Source organism: Plasmopara halstedii (genome assembly GCF_900000015.1).
Source record: "Plasmopara halstedii genome assembly, contig: Scaffold_444, whole genome shotgun sequence".
Classification (NCBI taxonomy): Eukaryota; Oomycota; class Peronosporomycetes; order Peronosporales; family Peronosporaceae; genus Plasmopara; species Plasmopara halstedii.
Window position 1 is genome coordinate 1040468 of NW_020187364.1, and position 4405 is coordinate 1044872.

The window sequence follows — 4405 nt, forward strand, 5'->3', positions numbered from 1 at the left end:
GTGTGTGGTCACATTATGCACATCTGGTGTGACACGCACACACCCCTGTTATTAGGGTTCGTGTAACCCCGTTACACTGTTTGCCCGTCAAAGGAGACGATAGCGTGCGGAACATGACCTGGAGCTGATGAACCTTACCACCGCAATGGCGCCTGCTCCTTTCATGGGAACAATTACACTAAATATCTTTGCGAAGTGTCCACGAGCGGGTACGGCTCGAATAAAGAATTTCTTCTTTCATATCACCCCTTTAGGGGGAGGATCGGTGTTGCACATAACGCGTAGTAGAGCCGAAATCTGTACCGGCAGTGAAAGTCCTATGCGCGCAACAGAGGCGTTGGACCCCAGCCATGCCGAGAAGAGAGTAGTTTATCTCTTAGCTGCCGAGAAGCGTTGCAATATCCGCAAATGCTTCACATGTTTTAGCATACAACTCCTGCGCATTGCGTACTTATCAGTCTCGGCTTCAAATCGAGAATGGTCATGCTTATGTAAGGTGGACTCAATCTTCAAGGGAAAGCGTCGGTATTCGGTAGGCGCAGCGCGATCCAGCCATAATAAACATTTGCAGCCTTTGCTTACAAACTAAGCCTATTACCACAATCAAAAAGCGTGTTCTTAGAGCCGACAAGCGTTTTGTTCTGGGTTGCTTCATCATGACGTATGGCCTACGGGCAGATTCTGCAACAAAAACAACTTGTTGAGTAAATGGTGCTTTTGTCTTAAGCGACTTTGGAAGAGGCTTGACCTGGTGATTTATTAGCACAAGTATAGTGCACATTGGGCTGACATGGCATTTTCCATCACGAGATTTTCTAGAAAAGGTGTCAGATAGTACCGGGGCATGTCAGAAGAGGCAGCTCCAATGCTGTGATTGAGATCCTCATGTGTGTCCCGATGTCGCGCTTTCTAGATCTAGATCAGCTATTTTTGTCGCCTTTGATACTACTGCCATTGTCATAGGCAGTGTGCTGTATTCCAAGCAGATGACGATCGGCTTAAATGCACGATTATATTTCAATCTCGCCAGCATATAGTGGCAGAGAGGAATTAATTGTTCGTGAAAAGGGGTTACATACAATTGAAATGCCCTTGCCACGATCAGAATGTACCTTCATTTTGATTTATTTGTCTCTATGCAGACCGTGCGTCGTTGCGTACAGCAATGTCGTTGCCAGATCTTTGGCAGTGCATACAAGATGATGATCATACTTCTACGCTTAGAATAACTTTAAATAAGGTAACATCCAGGTACGCTTGATATGTAAGCTTCGCGTCACCTTAATTTTAGGTTGTTGCGCGCTGCGATAAATTACATCACCAAACAATGAGGCAATACATATAAGGTACGCGTCAGATGTAACATTTCTTACACTATAGTCTTTTTGGACTGTTCAAGGCAGTAATGCAATGGTGATGCATATACGCTAGACATGCCTCCACACACGCACCCGCACCTGGCATCAAAGTTGGACAGAACCATTTCGTACCTTTCAAGCGGATTCAACAATCCTATAATACCATTTGCGGGCGATCAAGCTGATCGTGAAGTTTCCCCATTTGACTACGAAGAGTCACCAACTCTTCACCCTGGAGACTAATCTCACAGAATAAGTTTTTGTAACATCACGAAGTGCTTTTTAACCGAATCATGTGCCTGGCAGCAAAGTTGGCAATCGTCACAAGCCCCTTCGACAGAGCGCAGTAGGCGTTTGTGATACACACCAGGAGCTTAGTGGCTTTATTCATGTAGCTTTGAGTACTATGAATTCAGTTTCAGATTTACTGCATTTATACCAAGTCCTCGTCTCAAGTGCAAGTTTGTGTGACGTCTTTAAGGGTCTTTTTGGATAGCCTTTTACTTAATTTCAAATAAAATGTTATTTAATTTACTGAATCCTGAATACTTCCTTATCAAACCGCGTGCTTGCGCGTCTCATCCCACGGCTAGCTGAATTCTTACAGCATTAACCCACATAACAATCAGCGTGTTGTGGTGACTTTGGATGAGGATCTGAAGAACAAAATACCGTTGAAGGCACAGTATGTCCCTTTGTGTTCACCTCGAAAGCGAGAAGACATGCTACAAAGATTGAACTATGCATCGGTGCTCAAAAATTTAAGTGGGTAAGCACACGTGTGGGAGGTGTCAGTGGATTAAATCTTCGCCGCCGCATCAACTTCGGCCAGTCTGCCAGTTCCGGCAGAGCGCTGGCACTAAAAAATATAGACATTTATTTTGATCTCCCAAAAGATGGCGCAGGAAGAGCCGGCTTCGTGGACTTTGTGGGTCAGCTGAGTAAGAATGCTCACCTCGCTGCTACCAGCAATATTACGACCGGTGGGGATACAGCAAAACGCTTCCTCGACAAAGTGTTTCGCCAACATAAGTTGGCTGTAGCCATCGTACCAGAATCAGCTTCGTGCATTTAAGTGAAACGTTTGTAAGGTACTTGGCACCAGATGGGACATATCAGCTGCTGGTCTTTCACGAACAAATGGTCGGACAAGCCGTGTTATTTTCGGGAGGAGTTTAGCCTCCAAAGCAATTACACAGATATACTGCAGTACTGGTGCTGTTTCTACCACTCTTCGGGTCAGCATTCAAGGACGTATACCATACCTCTAAAGGCTTGAGTCCATTCAACATGAATGGTTTATTTAACCCTTAATGGTATAAGGCACCGCCAAGAAGTGGATCCGGTTATGGCGGCGGAAGGGTTGTGTAATAACTTGCTAATGTCACCCGGCTACACTTCGTAGCAACTCAGCAATTGTATTTATCGAGCCGAATGCCAGGATGCGTGAAGCTATGCTTGAGAGCCAGTATCTATGAAAAAATACTCCGATACCAGATGCACACACATATGTTGTGAGGCAGAAATTTCTATAAATTGCTACAATCCAGCCTACATGATGTCCTTAAAGCTAAGCTGCGACCGTATTACATTGGGCAGCTCGCGATCGCGATACACTCTTAACAACCTAAAAAAATACATACACAACCAGTACTTTGCATGGGCTTCTAAAACCATACGAGACACTTCAACAATATTTTCAGGTGCAATTATCGCTTACAACTAGGCATGCCTTCAGCCATTATCTCCCTTGATGAAGAAGCTGAATGGCACGTCGCAGCACGTATACCATTTGAGTGCGAAGCCGACCTCGTTGAACGCTTGGTCGGTGGTTTCTCAGGGAGACGAGAGGGGTTATTAGCAGCTTCGACGTCCCTGTCGTGATTGGTAGTTTGCAGATGCAAGCATTGACCGACGGTTTTGTCAAACGTCCGCATCATTGAAGCTGGCTTACAAAGCCTAAGAAGGGTGAAACAGCGCGTTTTGCTCACTATGAGCTGCGGCAAAACATGCGAATTTAGTACCAGTCTAATTAGAATTATCGTATGTATACGTCTCTTTTGAAATAGCAGACCGGTCGAAAGTGCGTACCCAACCTCTGTGATCTGTTAATGCAGACTCTAAAAGCCGAAGTTTTCTGCGCGCAAAGAATATTCATCAAGGTATAAGTCTTATACTTAACACATCTACAACTCATAGCACTCCTGGTACCTTTGACCTTCCGTGTGCCATCGTCACTCCGTTACTTCATGGGCCATTTATATGTAAGCGTTATTGCAGTACACCGATGCACATATGCCAATTAGATGATAATGAAAGTGTTCGACAGAACGCCACCACAAAATGCAACGACTTTCAAGATTGGTCACGAGACGCTTTGTCACAAATCAGCTTGGCTGCAACCTTATCGGTCAAATTATCACTGGCAGCAATTTGATGGTCATCTTGCTCAGACAGCCCACACAGGCCACAATACCAATATTGCCGTGCGCTTATTTTACAGAAATATAGTTCGAACAGATGAACAGATTTGACTGCAGGCACCTTTAAATTATACAAATTATCACGCTTTGTTGTAACTTCACCCAAGGACAGTGGCATAATTTTTGCAAGCTGACATATCGCACATTTTGGCCACACCTTTGGCATAGCTTTTGTGGGCTGGCAGTGTCTTGTCATTTACTACTGCAGCTAAGGGAACAAGAACCGACGTCAAAGCGTGACAAGTATACGCAATAGCGGGACATAATAATTGGACTCAGCGACATAATATGTCGTGATATAACACAAAAGGATAACATGGATAGGTTTCACTCTATTGATAACACAAATGACAAGAAAGCTTTGACGGCTCTAGAACTCGGTCAAGCCTGCGAGCAATCGCTAACAGGCGTAAGGTGAGCAATGCATATTGGCGCAAATGGCCCTACTGTAAATTTAAACATAGCATTGAAGGACAATAAATGTGTTTCGAAATGACATTGAACAGTATTGTGACGGGTCACACGGCACCTTGCACAGAGGAAGCTTGACTTCCAAGAGTATAC

At 44.5% G+C, this 4405-nt stretch overlaps 1 protein-coding gene across 1 annotated transcript in view; it reads right to left on the bottom strand.

The window, feature by feature from the left end:
- Nucleotides 1–4405, bottom strand: part of PHALS_10157 (small conductance mechanosensitive ion channel family) — a gene marked incomplete at both ends in the record, with an annotated part of 6552 nt that overhangs the window by 976 nt on the left and 1171 nt on the right. The gene's annotated exons all lie outside the window — the stretch shown is intronic.